At 44.3% G+C, this 17,457-nt stretch overlaps 1 long non-coding RNA gene across 1 annotated transcript; it reads right to left on the bottom strand.

Annotated features, from left to right (window-relative positions):
- Positions 1-2,568: 2,568 nt before the first annotated feature.
- On the bottom strand, positions 2,569-17,457 carry LOC143267649 (uncharacterized). The gene is made up of 3 exons (XR_013043006.1): positions 16,894-17,457; positions 4,326-4,609; positions 2,569-2,739 (listed from the first exon to the last, which is right to left on the bottom strand). It is a non-coding gene; the product is annotated as an uncharacterized LOC143267649 (long non-coding RNA).

Consider the following 17,457-nt stretch of genomic DNA (forward strand, 5'->3'; position numbering starts at 1 on the left):
TTTTTTTATCCAATTCATTGACATACCTGTTCTTGTCTCTTTCCTGATGCTGTGATAAAAAACCCTGACCACAGGCATCTTGGGGAGGAAAGGGTTTATTTGGCATTAAGGTCCCATGAAGGAAAGCCAAGGCAGGAACCAGGTGGCAGGAAGTGAAGCAGAGACCATGGAGGAGCTGTTTACTAGCTCGATCTCCATGGCCTGTTCAAGTTGCTTATACAAGCTAGTCCACACATACCTAGAGATAACACCACCCACAATAGGCTGGACCCCCCCACATTGATCATTAATCAGGAAAATGTCCCCCCAGGCATGTTCCTATGCCAATCTGACAGAGGCAATGCCTCAGGTAAGGTCCCATCCTCCTAGGCGACTCAAGTTTGCGTCAAATTGCCAAACTAGTCAGCACAGTGCCCATATATTTTTTAATTTAAGAATTTTTTTATTCATTTTACATACCAACCACAGACCCCTCTCTCATCCCTCCTCCCACTCCTCCCCAACCCCCCCCATCCCCCATCCCTTCCTCCAAAAGGGTAAGGTCTCCCATGGGAAGTCAGCCAAGCCTGGTACATTCAGTTGAGGCAGGACCAAGCCCCTCCCCGCTGCATCAAGGCTGTGCAAGGTGTCCCACCATAGGTAAGGTACTCTGCCAGCTCACGCAGTGCCCATATTTTTGACAACTTATTTCTTTAAAACATAATAAAAGGGCACATATTAATTAAAATATAGTATAAATAGTAAATATTGCACATATTAGCAGTAATCCTATATTTAGGACCATAGAATAAATTTTAGAATCTACTAGAGGGGGAGAATCCTTCCCCTGGACAATGCATGTGTGCCCCTAGCCCATGCCTGGTGACCTATAACAGAATACCGAACTGTCTTTTCTAAGGGTTTGCCAAACATTTCCATCGGTAAGGTTTCCTTCAATTTTTTTAATAAGATAGAGGAAGAATTTGCATCATTGTCCCACAAATGAGAAACTGAAGCTTAAAGAAGAAATTGCAAGAAGAACACACAACTGCTTTTCATTTCTCTTGCAGAGAAATTGACCCTCTAGTTAAAAATTAAACTGCCTCAGAGCCGGCCATGGTAGGGACATTCCAGGCCTTGACTCAGTGGCTTCAGGCTCCTGGCTGCCCAATGTTTGGCTTCTGGATCCATTTTGCACAGGAAAAAAAGGAAGTAAATGTGAATTTTGGCTCTCCAAGCCTCCTGGGGACCTTGCCATTCACCCATCCTGCCGTATGTATTCTGTCCCTGTAACCTCAGCTCCAGAGGATAGGACCATGAAGTCTAAGACGTCCCTGGAAAAAAACAGATTAACCACCCCTGAGTATAGGTCATACTCTTCTTTGAACATGAGCTCTTTCCACATATCCCACCACCCAACACTGTGTCATGTGAGTCTCGGGCCACTTTGACCAGCTCACGATGAATTCTAATCTGCCTTAAGTACAGATTGCTGACTGGCCCACCAGAGCGGCCTCTTTCTCTCTTAGTCCTTATGATGAAACTGATATTCTTCAGCAAGAGAATCCAGATGACTTCTGAATCTTCTTCCATTAGCAGTCAGTTTAAATTCACTTAATACTGTAAAAGCCAGAAAAGCTGGGTTTTTTTTAATGTCATTTAAGAATGAGACTTGCTTAGAATTAATGTTTGCAGATTTGATGCTATTTTTGTCACAGAATTAGCATATATTCTGCCTCATCCAAATCACTTTCTCTTTCTCCTCTCTGCCCTTTTCCAGAACTCCCAGAATTGGCTGGAATATAGAACAGAATTTCCCACAACTCACAGACATTGCCCATCTGTCTCTAATTTCACAAAATGACAAACCAAAATGGCCCTGAGCGCCAAAAAACATTATTTCATTCTTCTCTCTGATAGCCCAGTTAGGCCAGTAGATTTCTCTTTTCCCTTAGTAGAAGAAAGGCATTGAAAGCTGAGTCAAGAAAAGAGGAAACAGATTCCAAGCAGTCCATTGCCGTGCTACTGCTGAGAATTTGCAAGAAGCGGGACTCTTCAGATCCAGGTGACGGCACTCAGCCCAGGAATGTCTGAGAATCACAAAGATTACTGCACTTCCCTACAAAACACAAACCGAAAGATTTCATCTGATTCTGGGAGCAGCCCTTTAATATGGGGCAGAGTGTGTGAAACAAGTCTTGTCGCCCCACCCCCACCCACCCCCACCCCACCCCCCGCAGTGGAAGTCAATGACTTTTATCTCAGGACAAGGACTTTTTGAGGTAAACCATCATCTCCCAAAGGAAACAGTTCCTGGATTTGTTTGTTTCATTTTTCAGAGGACTTTAAAATGAGCTGAGGTTGTGAGGGAAAAAAGAAAGAGATGGAGACTGAGACAGAGACACAGAAAGAAATTGAACACAGCTCCAAACGCATCACGGATGGCGACCAACCAGTAATTCCAATTGCTTTGTTTGACTGGATGATTCCTTTGGAAGGACGCATTCTGACAGAAGATGCAGAATCAAACTCGGGAAATGGAAACACGGAATTAGTCATATTTTCCAGAAGTGGGCATGACAGAAAATAGAGCAGTCCAGAAGGTATTTAATTTAAAGTCAGAAATCCTGAGCTCTGATCCCAGGCTTCATTTGAGGTTGGCTGAGACTTGCTCTTCACCCACTTGCCATCACCGGTGATCAGTGAGCGTCCCCCTGGGAAGGTGACCTGAGAACTTGAGTAGCAATAAAGATGCAGTACCTGGTACAAAGAGAAGGCAATTAAACGTCAGGGGAAGCTCCATCAGCCTTTAGGCGGCCAGGTGTCTAAACGCCACCTCCCCTAAAAGCACAGATTGAAGAGATGACCTGGGTCCAGGTGGTGTATTGGGAATGAGCTCCCAGGGAATGAAGAAGAGTCACAAAAGTCAAAAGGCCAACATACAAGTTCTCCATCACGGCCACTGCTGTGCACAGCTGCCCATTTCTCCTGAGGCTCCCAAGAGGGATACTTATTCCCAGAACGGGCTGTGGGTAGGCACCTCTCGACATGGTTCAGTCCCCCTTTGCTACAATGTGGCGCCCAGGACACGTTCCCTTGCTTTGGGCCCAGCAAGCTCCTGCTGCAGCTGGAGAAGGGCATTGATTGAACAAGCTGAGAGCCTGAGATGAGTTTTGACAACTCCCACTGCTGGGAGCTCTCACGGCGTTGCCCACCCCAGCGAGGCGAACACACCGGCGGCGGTGGTCTTGGGAGCTTTGACGTGGGCACCGGAGTGTTTATTACGCCGTCCCGAGGCTGTCTTACAGTATTCCTTTGTTTATTCTAGCCTCCAAAATGACCAACACTACCTGAAGATCCCTCTCCTCGTTCTGAGCCGTGCAGTTACGGATGAGTCCTTCCTGAAGAACGCAGCCCTTTGCAGCAGGAGGGCTGACCAGAATGCTCCCCCTGCCCACCGCCCCCGCCAGCTTGCTTTGCTCTCCGGTCTCAACTTAAAATCATTCACTCCAGGAAGCTTTCCTTGACCTCTAGGTCAGTTACTCATATGTGTTCCCTAGGAACGGCATCCGGCTTCTGGGTGCTATGTAATCATATCTTATATTAAATGCTTCCTGAAATATCTGTTCCTCTAGACACACAAAACACACCATTCGGTCATCAGTTCTGTGAGATCAAGAAGAGTGATCTTTTATTGACAGATAAAGTCCCAAACTTTTGCATACTGCCTGGCCCAAAAAAATCTAAATGATAAGCTTTTGTTCAGTTCACCGAGAAGAAGTCAAAACCGGCTCTGTACGGACAGAGACGGCCAGCCAAACTAGCTGTGGAGCCCCCATGGGACTGGACCAGGCCCTCTAGATAGACACAGTTGTTTAGCTTGAACTGTTTTGGGGGGGGGGGTGGCAGGCAGTGGGATCGGGATCTGCCCCTAGTGCATGAGCTGGCTTTTTGGAGCCTAGCGCCTATGGTGAGACACTTTGCGCAGCCTTGGTGCAGGGGGTGGGGCTTGGACCTGCCTGGGCTGAATGTAGCAGGCTCTGCTGACTCCCCATGGGAGACCTTACCTTGGAGGAGGTGGGAATGCGGGGGTAGGTTAGGGAGAAAGCTGGGGGGCAGGAGGAGGGAGGAGAGGGGGATCTGTGGTTGGTATATAAAATGAATAGAAATTTTCTTAATAATAAAAAGGAAAAAAAAAGTCAAAACCATTTGTTGCATTTGAAATTTGCCTGCAAGTCTTTTCTTCTGAGGTCCAAGCCTCTCTTTCTTGGTATGTTGTCTTCAGAGTAATGATTCCAGAATATTCTGTCCCGGGTCTCTTGCCCCCGGGAGAAAACAGTGCTCACCCTTTGGTAGAGTTGCCCTCCGGATTTCTCCCTTCTCTGCATCTCTGTCCTCCTCCCGGCTGACCTCCTTCTGAGGATCACTGTTTGCTTTGCAGGTAGCACACCAAGGGACAAGCAGTGTTGTTAGACCTGTCCTGGCTTTACAGCCAGTTTTCTTCCTGAGTCTGGCGGCCATCTTTCCTTGTTGCTAGAGTCTGGGGTGGCTTCTGTCGTTGTGAAGTGTGTGTGTGTGTCCTCCTTGCTTCTCATCTCTTTGCCTTTGTCATGCTTGAAGGACCCCGGTCCTACACAAAAACAGGGAAGAGGCTAATGGAGGCCTTCTGGAGAATTGAGTTTTACCCACCATGACGAGCCAAGGACATCTTTCCTTTGGGGAACAGCCAGAGTGAGAGCTTCTCACTGAACTTCAAATGACTTCATAAACAAGCAAGAACATCCCAGAGTCGACCAGCCTCCCTGTGAGTGTAGGGAAGGATGCTGTGCTGTCTCGGAGGAGACTTCAGCAGACAGCAGATGCCTCCATGTTGGCATACAGCCACCGGAGTTTAATAAGTGGGAGAATAATAGAGGAGCCCAAAGCTGCCTCCGAAGGCCAGCAAATCTATGTGAGGGCCGTTAGCACAGACAGAGGATCCACATCCAGGGGCACTAAGGATGATGGATAAACAAAGCCCAGATGAGGGCAGACTAGAGCTCATTCACACAGTGGCACTTCTCACTTCCTCGGTTCCCACTGCCTGCTCTGCCCAGGGGCTGGTCGGCACCTCTTTCGTCTTGCCACCAGTATTTCCTATGCTTGTTTCTATTTGCCTCAGCTAGGAAGTGTGCCCTGAACCCTGGGACAGGTGGGGTACACCTTCTTCCTCATCCCTATCCCTGCAAGTACCCTGTTGTCTGCCCCATTCGATGGCATGGGGGGGGGGGCAGATGGGTGGGAGGAAGTAAGGAGACATTTGTCTGGGGAGACAGGTCAGTACAATTGTCATTGACCTGGTGGAATGATCTCTCGGACCCAATTCTTCCCTCCTCCCTCGGCAAGCTCTAACCTCCCACCCCAGCCCTCTCTCAGTTTGTTGACTATTCCAAAATCCTTCCTGCCTCCAGGCCTTTGGGCATGTTCCTGCCTCCGTCCTGAATTGATGATCTATCTACACCTTGAGGTATAAACTCCTTCTCCTCTGTAGATTTTAGATTAAACGTTACTCTTCAGTGAGACCTTGGATGGTTACCTTATTGGATGGATGTGTCCCTCTTCACAGCCCATTCATCTCAATATTCTTTTTTTCTTTCATCTTAATATTTACACAGCTTGTAATTGTTTCACTTGTCTATTTACTAGTGGTGCTAAGAGGGATAGGAATCTTCCTTACTATAGGAATCTTCCTTACTAGAGAAAATGCCATTGGGACACAGGGCCTGACCAGCAGGTCCACTGAACTCTCTCCTGCACTTAATATGTCACTTGGCACCTGGCAGGGGGCCAGTGCTGTCAGCCATGATGTTGCTATAATCGTTATTTTCAACAGAATGTCTTTTGTATTCATAAAACTGAGTAGATGCCTCAAACTATTGACTTGACCATGAGCTGTTTCATTTTCTAGATATTTTATTTTTATTAAGAACTATCAATTAATACATTCAGGGCCATCTCAGAATTCAGCAATATGTATTAAAGATGCCTTATGTATTAAAGGTCCCAGTTAACGCTTGTGAATAAATCCCTTCTAATGAAAGAAAATGCAATTTCATGATTAAGGGGTTTAGAAATAATCAAGACAGGGTTAAAAATAAAACTAGTGGGAGCCAAGTACACCAAAGAAGAGTTACTGGCATTCACATCTTCCAAAATAATGTCCCAGACTATGATTTTACATAAAAAATAAGTAAAATAATCGCTTGCCAAGCTACATTAAAAAATCTTAAATTCTGAGAGAATTTAGAGCAGGAACTAAACCTTAACAGGCCTATAGAGTCTAGAACTTTCCAGCCCCTTATTTTTCCTAGCCAGTTTGAATGTTCCCTCATCTAATTTTTCATCATTCTGGAGATGAGGCACCATCAGTGGTCTGGTCTTAATTACCCAAACCGGGACTGTTAAGTTAATTGAAAACAAAATAAAACAAAAAAACATGCCCTAAGTTAAGTTTTTAAATGAGCTTTGGTGCTTTGCAAAACCATGATACAGTCCCTGCTCAGTCCCTAGGCAATCGAAACATTAGCATTGGGTGTGCGTGAGCATTTGTGTGTGTGTGTGTGTGTGTGTGTGTGTGTGTGTGTGTGTGTGTGTGATCACAGCTGTGTCCCATCTCCTTTAAGCTAGCTTTTAAAACTAATGAGTTATAAAGAAAATTTTGCTTCCTTCATGGAATGCTAGCAGCTTTATTATCAGCTTCTGGGGGCTTAAAAGTGGGGAGAAAGAGATGGGTAGACATTATGTAAATACAGTACTCATGAACATATTCTCAAAAACATTTTTAATCAACAGGACTGTCAAAGGCAGAGGACAAAACTTCTCTAGTCACCTCTCTTTCCCAACTCACTCCCACCCACCCTGTATGGTGCCCACACACACATCCTGCCATGTTCTAGAAATCCATTATTGCTTCACCTCATAGAGATTACTCCAGGCTCTCTATATGAGAGCCCCGTGCACTCTTATTTATTAGTGCCTGGCTGTATAAGATAAAGAACACAATGGAGAGCTACAGGAGAAGCCAGAGAGAAGAGATGTTAAATTGTGCCAAAGCCAATTTTGTTTTTACAAAGTATTCCACGGGTAGCCTCATTTAATCTACAGCACAAACCTATGAATAAGAACTCCTTACTGTTTTCCTGATGAGGAAACTGGGGTTTGGTGAGAGGCTAAGACTCACCCATACTCTGGAACCAGTAAAAAGTAAAACTGGGTTTTGAACTCAAGACTCCAGTTACACGGATCACTTTCCATCCTCTACGACCCAGAACCAGTTTCGTCTCTTCTCCAGCTTCTTCACCAAGGCACAGGAAATGTTGCCAGGGAAACGAGGGTTCCTGCTGGGTTTTTAGCCTTGCTAATAAAACAATTTAAAAAGAAACTCAGGAGAATGCTCAAGGACCATGTTATGGAGATTTGGGGGTGTCCAATCAGGGGTCACAATAGGAACAGTTACTAGGGAAATTGGGGTCCCCTCGGGATTCTGTGCTGGTTGGTTTTGTCAACTTTTGACAAACTAGAGTCACATTAGGAAAGGAAACCTCAACTGAGGAATTGCCTCCATCTGACTGGCCTGCGGGCATGTCTCGGGGCATTTTCTTGATTGATGGCTGGTGTGAGCGGGCCCAGCCCACTGTGGGCAGTTCCACCACTGGGCAGGTGACCCGGGTTGTATGAGAAAGTAGATTGATGTCTTAGTTAGGGTTACTGTGGTTGTGATGAAACATTATGACCAAAGCAGCTTGGGGAGGACAGGGTTTATCTGGCTTACTCTTCCACATCACTCACTGTTCATTACTGGAAGAAGCCAGGACAGGAACCCAGTACAGCACTGATGCAGAGGCCATGGAGGAATGCCACTTACTGGCTTGCTCTCCGTGGCTTGCTCAGCCTGCTTTCTTATAGAACCCAGGACCACCAGTCCAGGGATGGCCCCATCCACTATCAATGGTCCTCACCCATGGATCACTTATTAAGAAAATGTCTTACAGGTTTGCCTACAGCCTGATCTTCTGGAGGCATTTTCTCAGTTGAGGCTCCTGCCTCTCAGATGACAAGAGCTTGAATCAACTAGTCATAAAACTAGCCGGCCCAGCTGAGCAAGCTAGTGAGCAGCTTTACCCATGGTCCCTGCCTCTGCTCCTACATGAGTCTCTGCCCTGACTCCCCTCGATGATGGACTGGGACACGAGGTGGAAGCCAAATAAACTCTTTCCTCTCTCAAGTTTCTTTGGGTTGTGGTGTTTTCCACAGCAGAAAACAAACTAGAACAAGTTCTTTGTCTCATTAATAGAATAATTTAAAAGTAGACTCAAAATAAGCCTGAGGAGAATTTTATTAGCGTTTAAAATAAAATTCTCAGGGCAGCAAGCTGTAAATCTTGGCAGCTGTGTGTAGAAGTGGAAGATAGAGAGGAGAGCCATGATGTTTATGTTAAGCTGGGACAGAGGTCAGTGGGGGGGGGGTAGCAGCCTCATGACGGAGTTGGTAGCTTTAGATGGAGCGAAAAGGCACAAGTATGAGAAAAAGCAACCTTGAGCTCTGTCCAGCATCTTGAAGAAATAGACAGAAAAAAAAAAAAGAGGAAAAGTTATGACTCTCTCAGACAGGACCCAGAAAGGACAGACCCAACAGAACCTCGTGGTGGTTCTAGAAAAGCTGTGGAGAGGGCAAGGGATTCTGGGAAATAAAGTACAGCGTCTCATTAATGTAGTTGTTCTCAACCTGTGTCGTATATCAGATATTTACATTACAATTCATAACAGTAGCAAAATTATAGTTATGAAGTAGCAACAAAAATAATTTCATGGTTGGGGGTCACCACAACATGAAGAGCTGTATTAAAGGGCCGCAGCATTGGAAGGCTGAGAACCACTGCGTTGATGGGATGACTCCCATCTCCTTAGCATGGTTTAAGGTGTACTCTCCTTCCAGAGGGATGACCCCTTACCCAGGTAAGCAACCAGTCCAATTGGGTTAGCTCTTAAAGGAGAAAACAATGGCATGTCTTCACCCCTACATGTGGATTCCATGTTTTACTGTAATAATTGTATTAATGATGGTAAGAAAACAGGGTAGGAAGTAATCTCTAGGTAGCTGCTGGAAGGTGGGGGAGAAGAGGAGGAGGGAAGGAGGAGAAAGCCGTGCCTTTTGAGTTTGGGTCCAAGAAAGCAGGAATGTTTAGCAATGGAGGTTATCAGCAAACAGATCCATGGCAGAAAGGGGGCAAGAAGAGACTCCAGAGAGCAAGTGGGAAGGCCCAGGGTGTTAAGGAAGGCATGTTTAGACTTTTGGTCCATGCCCCAAAACAGAAAGTAGAAGAAAGAAAATTCACATTTTTTTAGTCAGAATTCAGAATACTGGGCAGGCCCGGCAGGGTTGTCTGTTGGAATCTCTGAAGCAGCTGCCTAGGGGGAAGGGCTTTTGGAACGTGCAAGTACATCATCTCATGAGAGGATAACTATTCTTCCCATCTCCTTAGCTCGTCTTCAGGTAAATCGGTTTTCCTGCGGGGTGGTCTCTTGGCCAGGTGATTGACATGCCCAGCTGGATTCACTCTTAAGGGAAGAAACAACAGAATGTAATAATCTAACTTCAGGGACAGGTTGAAATGTCATGTGTGCACCCTGGGCCAGAGGGAGAACTGAAGAGTCCATTCTTTCAACCAGGAAGAAGTATGTTTGCTTAATGGGTCTCAACAAATCCCTGACGTTTCCACCTTTTCATGTGGTCCTTTAGATCCTAGAGAGAGGCAACGTTTCCTTTTCTAGTGCTACCTCACAATGGAGGGTCTCAAGCCAACCAAGCCGCGGAGGTTCTTGTTACTGTTCTGGGATTCTGTCACCAGTGCGCTAGCCAATTGTAAGGAGTGGCTTAGCCCAAAGGGCGGAGTTTTATTGGAGGGTCCGTGTTGTAAATAAAAGGCGGGGCTATGGGATTCGGGCTCTCTTGGAAGTGGGGGCGGGGCCGGGAAAGCAAGCGGGAGCAAGCATGGCAGGCAGCTTGGTTCAGGTTCCCCATCCTCCTTTTGGACTGAGGAAGCAGCCGCATAGCAGCTGGTGTCTGTTCCTGTTCTCCGTTCCGGCTTGTGGTTATTGTGCAGGGATTTTGCTTATTAATAAACAGTAAAGCAATCCCTGACTCCTTTATTAGGTTCATGCTCAATGGTTGATGGAGTTGAAAACAAGAGTCTCTGTGGGATAAGATAAGGGACTCTGCTGAAGGTCTGGTCTGGAGACGCTGCTGAGGCAGAGTCATGGGGTTGGAGCTGAGGCACAGGGTCAAGGTGAGTTGTAGAACCCCATAGACCTTTTCTAGCTAGCTCAGAGAAGAGCAGTTACTTCTGGGAGAATGGGTACTTTAGAAGTTGAATTCTCCATGCACAAGGTGAAAACCACATTCTCCTTATGTCATCCGGTCACCTTGAGTTGAAAACCGCTCCTGGAATTCCATGCTGTCTTCAAAGACATTTTGATGGGCATTTATCAAGTCCCATCAAAAGTTAGTTTTACAGTGCCTTCAAAAGTTTATGGTACTGATAGAAAACATTTTTTTGCAGATACGACAAATCTAGCCAACTGCCATCTACTATCAAGTTCATTTTATGTCAAAAACTTAATGTTTTTCCCCTAACTTGGCCAATTCCTTATAGCTTTGGAGTTAGGGCTACAGAATCATCTTTGTCTTTTTCTCTTGGTGGGCTGTCAGCCTCAAGCTTCCACACTTAGCACACTGGCAACACTGTGAACTTCTCTAACATCCCGGAGTCCCAGGAAGCAAAGACACAAGAGTTGATCCCCTAGAAAGGGTAGAGTGGGAACGGGAACAGGACAGGAAGGCAGAGGTTACAGACCCGCACGCCTCCATTCTTTGCAGATAGCAGGAAAGAGCACAACTTTGCTTGCTAAGTTCACCACTTGAGACTCTTGTTTTCTTCCCTGGAGAGCTTCAGATTGCCAAGGTCAGCTTCAAAGGCAAAAGTACTGGAGTGTCGGGACTTTCCTGTTTAATAAACTAGTGTATCTGCCTCGTCCTGTACCTTCACCAACTCCCATTTTCCTATTACCATTTGCTTAGACTCTCACATCCCTGCTGAAGTGTTAGTTGACAGGGAGGTGGTCATTTATGTGAGCATATCTTTGACAGTTTGGCTATGAACAAAGGGTGCCACTGTTTTGGGATGGTGTACACTGTCAGGAGAACACACTGGACACCAAGTAAGAATTTGGAACCAAGTTTTACAAAATTATCCTTTTAAGCCCTGCATTTTGCTTACTCAGAAGTGGATAAATTCTCTGAGGAAGAAGAGTACCAATACTTCTTAAGAAGACTGAAGAAAGTATCATCCAAAGAAACAGCTCTCACCTCAAAGAAATAGCAGACATGGTTTATTCTGGAGCCAAAATTATGATGGACCATGGCCCAGGAATATACATTAGGTCCCCATGAATACAATGTTCCAACAAGGAAGCAGTTTCATGAGTTTTTATAGTAAGGGAACAAAGGAAGTTTCTGAAAAGGCATTTTAAATAAACATTGGTGGAAACATCAGAAATGTGGCCAGAGCAGATGGAGGACTCTCCCCTACAGCCCTTGGATGCTATCTGGTGACATTCTTAGCTTTTAAGTTGGTACAAACTAGCGTCTCTTCTGTTAATAAATTCTAAAAAAAATTCTGTTAATCACAGAATGTTAGTTCTGACACAGGAATGGCCAAGGAATGGCTATTTGGAGAGCTAAAGCTAGCCCAAAATAAAGTGTAATTAGACTCTGGACCTACAACATTCCAACCCCTCTACATTACTGTAGTTCTATTAGTCAATCCATCTTTTCAGACATAGCTTCTTCCCGGGAGTTCTCATTCACAGAAGTAATTAGATAATGTGCAATGTCATGTGACTGTAATGACAGCTGTAATTCTTGTACAGGGGTCTATCTATGGTACTTGAAGGTCTCGGATGTGGGGCCCCTTCCTGTAGCTCTTGGGGGAAGGAAGGTCTCACAGAATGAGCCTGTAGCCGGCTCTCTGGTTGCTAGAGAGGACGCAGGGAAGGGGTGAAGGTCAGGACGGTGGCCATTCCTACGGGCAAAGCTCTCAGGAGGGGCCTGTGAGAGGGGAGGGCGCTATAGGTATGGTGGCTGGAGCAGCAGTTTGGTCCGGACTCTAACATTCCAGGAACCACACTGAGCAGGTTGTACAGAGGAAAACAGCAAAATGAGAGTTGTGGGCTCTACATTTTGAAAACTACATTACGACGAAAGAGAAAGGGGTGAAGGGCAGAGAGAAAGAAATGCAAAGGCTCGATCTGTTCAAATTTAAACTTTCAGAAAAATGTTCCTGTGAGAACTGAAAAAGGTGACGATCCGCTACTTTTTATCCTGGTCTGTTTTAGAAATGAAATCTTCTCTCTGCAAATGAATACTATGTTTATACTGCTGGTATATTTTAATATTTAACATTTCAAGTCCACGGAACATTTATTTTAACCAAATTTGATACTTTAAAAATAATAAAAGAATGTTCTTCACGTTGCAAAAGGATTCACAACCAAGTTTCATAATCCACTGAGGCCCTTGGGGAATTTCCAGGCTGGTTATACCTATTAAAAGTTAGAGCATGTACAAATTTTCCTGAGCTGATCTTTTGTGTAAATTGAGATACCTTTCCCTGGCAGGGTATCATTTTCAATTTGTAAAATGTTAATCCCCCAGAACCCTCTGCTGCTCCTCATCCTAAATCTAGAAGTCTCCTACACCAAAACCATAATTCTTTTCCCAAGTATCAGCCAAAGAAACTCCAAAGGGCAGACATTTGCTTAATTAGACAATGTGGCACCATCAGCAGCCGATCCTGCAAACTTTGGGCTTCAAAATAATTCAAAGGACATGAAACTGCTGACAGCCCATAATTTTTTTTCCATTGAGACATCAAATGAATAGTCTCAGTGATCTTGCTCTTTTAAAAAAGTTGGACTCTGCAGTTCACTGGGTGATGTAAGCAGCATTAGGAAGCCTGTGTGGCTTCAGGAACAAAACATCAGCCTCATGGGCTCGGCTGGTAAAGTGCTGCTTTCCATGTGTGACTTCAGTTCCCAGCGTGCAAGTGAAAGCCAGGGAGAGTGGGATGCTAGAATTCAGCACTGGGCTGATGCAGGCAGGTAGGGAGGCAGGCAGATGATCCCTAGACTTACTGAATAGCCAGCCTAGACTCAGTGAGAGGCCTTGACTCAAAAATTAATGTATCCAGGTCCTGGGGAATGCACCTAATATTGACCTCTGCTCTACACGTATTTGCACCCACACACACACACACACCCACACACACACACACACACGTACAAGCTCACAATATGTGTGTGTTTGTGTGTCAATTCATGATAAGGAGGGAGATAAACCAACTTATATCAATCATTGTCCTTAAATAAAGGCATTTTCTCAGCGACCTCTGAGGGGCACAGAGACTAACACTTTAACCGTTCTTTTTGTTGGTTTGTTTTGTTTGCTTTTGTTCTTGGAAACAGTCTCACTGTGTAGCTGTGACTGGCCTGCAACTCAATAGTGAACAATGCTGACCTTAAGCTTGCAGCAATCCCCCTGCCTCTGACTCCTGTCAAAGATTATAGACTTATACCAGCTCTGTCTATCCTCATGAGACACCCAAGCTCTCTCTACCCTCCCAAAGGCCTCTTGATTTTCCCGTTCTCAGCCTGAATCCCACTGTGTTTATCTGGGATGACGACCCATGAGTATTGTCTTGTTTTCAAAGGATGCACTGATACTCTCCAACAAGCTCATGTCTGTTATCTTGGCTGTGAAGTATGCTCTCGTTTCAGTTAAAAGAAGGATAAAGAAGGGGTCATCAGAGAAGCTGGCAGACATCTGAAGCAAGTGGGAAGAAAGATACCAAGATAAAGCAGAGTCTGATGCTGATGAGACCCACCATGAGAGCAGGAGAAGGAAGACAGGGATGGGATGCTCCACAGGATGCAGGACATAGACCTAAAGACTTCCTCTCCATTGTAATGGACTGGTAACTTGGCCAACCCTCCTGATGAGGAAAATTGAAATAACTGGAAATTCTATAAAATTTATTAAATATATTGTAAAGAGAGTAACATTAGTAGGCCAACATCTATAAGACAGAAGAATCATGAAGATGTCAGACTGCCATTCGCTAGAGGTATGGTGACCAATCTAGCTGAGGCAGCTGAGGGCTGGACATGTACTAGATGACATCACAAGACCAGATTAAAGAAATAAGCAGTGTCTCCCAGAAGGAAACTCCTAAAACATCCAAAGCTTTGAGAGAAGCATCAAGAAGACATAGGAATAGAGGGCTGTAAGATGCCTATGGGTCAAAAGACTCATCTGTGTTGAACTCCAGGAGGCTAGTAAGCCACAAGACAGAAAGAGCAGACACAGGCCTGTTTCTCTAAAGTCACTTCCTAGATACAAATGTGCACTTAGGAGCAGACAGTCTGTTGAGAAAACTGGATGGCCCCGGGAAAGGAAACAGGAACTTGGCATCCAACCTCTCACTTCATCACCAACAACATTGCCCAATCCCAAATACGGACATGCTAGCAAACTCTTACCTTCATGGATTTGGACCAATTACATATGAATATTCATGGCACTGGAGAAATGGCTCAGCAATTAAGAGTGTGTCCTACTCTTGGAGAGGAATCTGAGTTTGATTCCCAACACCTATGCTGGGCACATCACAATCACCTATAACTCCAGCTCCAGGGGATCCGATGTCCTCTTTGGGTCTCCATGGGCACCCAAAATGTACACTCACATACTAACACACAGACTATACACATAAATAAAAATCACTATTCTTTAAAAATTATATCCAGAGGAAAAAAGGCATCTTTCCTTCCCTTTAGATCTCCCAGTAACCCTGCTCTTATCCTCTTTATGACACTTTAAAGGGTACAGTTTGTTTGTTGTTTTTAATGAAACAGTACATGGTCCCAATTAATAGAATGAACCAACTGTTTAATGGGTTTATAAGGAAATGCAGTGGAATGATATAATGCAGTGAAAATGATAAAAAAAAATCAATCATTTTTAAAAAGATAATGTTGAAAAACTACAAAATTAAAAACAGACAAAACCAAAAATATATTTCTCAGAGAAACACGCACGTATCCTACAAGGATCCAGAAAATGAAGGAACTGATATATATAGAATTCAGAGGACCAGATCTCTCTGGAAGAAGGGTAGAATCAATGGCACACAATAAAGAGAATTCACAAAAATAGTGTGTTACCCTTCTTATATCAAGAGGTAGGCATTGATATTTTTGTATTTTAATTATTTATATGCTGCATAGATTTTGAAAGCATTTTTGTCTACTGAGGAATTGATAGAAATGTAACAAATGCATATATTGACGTGATGATGAGGGTCAAGTTTGAACTCAATATTCAGACTGAGATCAAGGCAAAGCTGGAAGGAAGTTTATCATCACAGAATGGACCTTGGAAGACAAGACTCAACCTGAACTTTCCGCAGGAAACAAAACAAATCACCACTTCAGTCATATCATTTACAGCCTTCACTGCAGAATGTTTAAGGCTGGCGTTACACCCAGAAATAACAATATCTCAGTGCCCCCATTTCTAGATTTCTCGGGTGGTTGATGTACCACACTTTTATAATTCAAATAAACACTCACTTTCAGTGGAGGCTAGGAGAGGAGCAAAGGGAGTATGTTCTGACAGTGTCAGTCATCATGAACTTCTGCTACCACCACCACCCCACCCCCGTGACACGGCCCTCTGCTCCAGGACATGGATTCCAGGAAGTCCTGGCTCCTCTGTAGTTTCTAGACCTAAAGTTGTATTCCGCAGTGATTATTCAATTTCACGGACCTAACCTCAAAACAACTGTTATTATTTCATGGAAATGTATAGATGGAGTGATGGAGGGCATGAGAGGAGGTGGAGGAAGGACAAGAAATAGAGGTAAATGATACTGTATTTTAATTTTTAAATAAGAAGTAAAAAAAGAAAGTAAGAAGAAAATACATTCAATATTTCTAGAATCGGAAGCAATGTTTTGCTTTTGTGCATATTTTTTATTTTTTTATATTATATGTGAACTTACTATTTTTATCTGCCCTTAAAACTTGGGTTCAGAAATGTGGCCACTGTGGGGGCCCACAAAGGTTTCTTAGTGAGATCTGAGCTTCCTTCACCCAGCAGGGCTGAATTAGAGGATTGCTTGACCACATGCATAGTTACTAGGTGATTGGAAGGGTCTGCACTTGGCTGTGCCAGGGGGAGGACTTCGCTCCACCCCTTGGCATTCCTATAAAAAGCCTCTTAGAAGAGACAGAAAGGGCCAGTGGATAAGGATTCCGTCACTCCTGAGGCTATCCTGTGTTTCTGTCTCTCTCTCTCTCCTCTATATTTCTATCTAAATCTCTTATCCCTTTCTCCTCACAAGTACCCTGGGGGAAAAGTGGGAGCTGGTCCCCACTGACCTTCAGGATACCCAGTAGTCTCTATCTTTCCATTGGCTCCCCAGCCATTGGATGGACAGCAATTTCAGCCTCTTCCCTGGTGCCAAATGAGAAACTAATGTTCAGTGCAGATGAGACCCTTGCACGCTGCAGGTCATCAGCTAGGCTACTTCGCTAGCAAGTTCCAGCCAGTGAACTAGGTTACCTTCGAGAAATGCAAGACTGTCAGTTCAGTTTGTTGGTGTTATGTATTCAGGTAAACGTTTAAGTATACCATAACCACTTCTCTGTCCTATTTGAACATGTTTTGTGAATGAGTATGACGAGGTGGCTTACAGACCTGTTGGATGTTATGACTGACTTTAACTGGGAAAAAGAAAAAGGATGAACAGTCCATTACCTTTCTGTCGGTCGTCTCGTGACCTCATTCTGCGGTTCCTTCCTGGACAGAGAAGGCTGGACACTGTCTGTCTTCTTGGTGTTTGCTCATCCTTACCCTCTGCCGTGACATAATAGCGTATTGGTTTTCCTTCATAAGAGGATCTCTTCCATCAGATTTATTATCTTTATAATGCCATCCATTTGAATCCAGAAGTGTCAGCAAGCTCCTGAACAGGAAGCAGGTTCCGGAGAATACACGGAAGTAGACATTTGGCTACTTGATTCTCCAGAACATGACACCAAAGCCACAACTTGAACCCCATGTGTTTGGATGAATACTAAGGTCAAAGCCAAACTTGAGCTGGATTAGTAAAGCCTAATAAAATAATTACAAACATCAAGAAGACAAAATTTAAAGCTAAAAACACTGATCTATTCATCCAACCGTTTTCTTAATTGAGTATCATCTACATGCCAAATAATGTGTCAGGCTGTGAAGACAACTAATGAAAAAATAGATAAAAGACTCTCTCTTCATAGAGCTTTTAGGTTTTAATTAATTTAAATGTTTTGACCATTCTTG

This window comes from Peromyscus maniculatus, chromosome 10, assembly GCF_049852395.1.
Source record: "Peromyscus maniculatus bairdii isolate BWxNUB_F1_BW_parent chromosome 10, HU_Pman_BW_mat_3.1, whole genome shotgun sequence".
In the NCBI taxonomy this organism is placed as follows: Eukaryota; Metazoa; Chordata; class Mammalia; order Rodentia; family Cricetidae; genus Peromyscus; species Peromyscus maniculatus.